Genomic DNA, 1,446 nt, shown 5'->3' with positions numbered 1-1,446 from the left:
TTTTTTTAAATAAAAAGAGAGAAAAAAGCAAAATTTATATTTGAATGCCTTGGTTTTTTTGGTTTGGAATCACAACAGAACTCTGAAAAAGCTCTTGCCCACACAGATGTTCTGTATGCACAGGGCAATTTGAATCTCCCCTTTTAAATATCTTTTACTAAGCACACTGGCTTCTGCTCCAGCAGAGTCGTGTCAGTCAGAGTTGCCATCTTCTGGTTCTTGTCTACCACCATGCTGATTCATTCATGAGTTGGCATGAAGCCTGAGCCTCCTGTCCCACTCTACCAACTTACCAGCTGGGAAGTTACAACAGCATTTAAGATGCAGAGTAAGCATGCTTCTACTGACCCGCATAGGCTGTAAACCAAGTGCTTACTGGCCAACTCTCTGGTGCCACAGAAAGATCCTCACTGACCATCACCGCATTATTATGGATGCATCTGCATTTGGCTTCTTTAAGCGACTATCTAATGAAAGATACTCCACGTCACCTCAAAGGAGCTGGAGAGCAGACTGTGTGATAAAATGGAACAGAAGCTCCCCATCAAAAACAACTGGTTCTTCCCCACTGTTAAAACCTTTGGGCATCATGCAGAAGACCCAGCTGGTCCTTACATGAAATAGCTGGAGGACGCAGCCGAGACCTTTGCTTACGTTATTGCGAGTCTCTTTACACAGGGAGTGACGGTTTTTCTCTAAGGTAGAACAGGACACTACAAGATTATAAGAAAGTAGAGAAGAGGATTTGTTGCTTTTTTTTCTCAAAATAATGCAAATTAAATGTAATTTCAAATGTAAAATACTAGAAAAAGTATTTTAAAAACCCAAAGAGGAAAATAAAACAATAGAACTTGGATATCTGAAAGCAACTAAAAAGGTTAGTTCAGTTATACCCTCAGACATTGGGGTTCATACCAACTATGTAAGATTTAACAGTTGTAAGGTTTATGTTTTAAAAATCTATATAACAGTCCAAAACCTGCTGGAATCCATTCTGTTAAGATACCCATTTCATGAAGAACATTAAACCGAAGTGGCACCCCCAGCATTCCGAGCCTGCATGATCACATCTCGGTATCAAAGCCATTTCATAAAACGTCAGTAAACCACGTTCTCTAGAGAGCTGCTGCTCCCTCTCTGAATCCCTCTTCTGAGCTCCCAGGTCCCAGTGACACACTTTGCGGCTTCTGTACAGAGGGAGAGGGAAGCGCCAGCTCCAGCGGTGCAAACTGAACCAACGCAGGATTTCCGCAGCCCAGAGGCACAGCCCCAGGAGCCTCTCTCTAGGGGGTTAGTTTCCAAAGTCACCGTTATCTTATTTCAGCAACATCAGGGGCCCCGTGACCTCCAAAGAAACAAAGCAAAACTATCTCTTGGCACCAGTTTTGGAAAGAAAAGTATTTACATTTGAATTCTTATACTAGTTAAAAATGAACATCTGTGATA

At 42.0% G+C, this 1,446-nt stretch overlaps 1 protein-coding gene across 1 annotated transcript in view; it reads right to left on the bottom strand.

Moving 5' to 3' along the window:
• Nucleotides 1-1,446, bottom strand: part of ETFA (electron transfer flavoprotein subunit alpha) — an 83,474-nt gene that overhangs the window by 66,211 nt on the left and 15,817 nt on the right. The gene's annotated exons all lie outside the window — the stretch shown is intronic.

The sequence above is a fragment of the Echinops telfairi genome, unplaced genomic scaffold (genome assembly GCF_000313985.2).
Source record: "Echinops telfairi isolate 266 unplaced genomic scaffold, ASM31398v2 ScPeMD7_7475;HRSCAF=8513, whole genome shotgun sequence".
In the NCBI taxonomy this organism is placed as follows: domain Eukaryota; kingdom Metazoa; phylum Chordata; class Mammalia; order Afrosoricida; family Tenrecidae; genus Echinops; species Echinops telfairi.
This window is presented reverse-complemented; position numbering and strand designations above follow the sequence as displayed.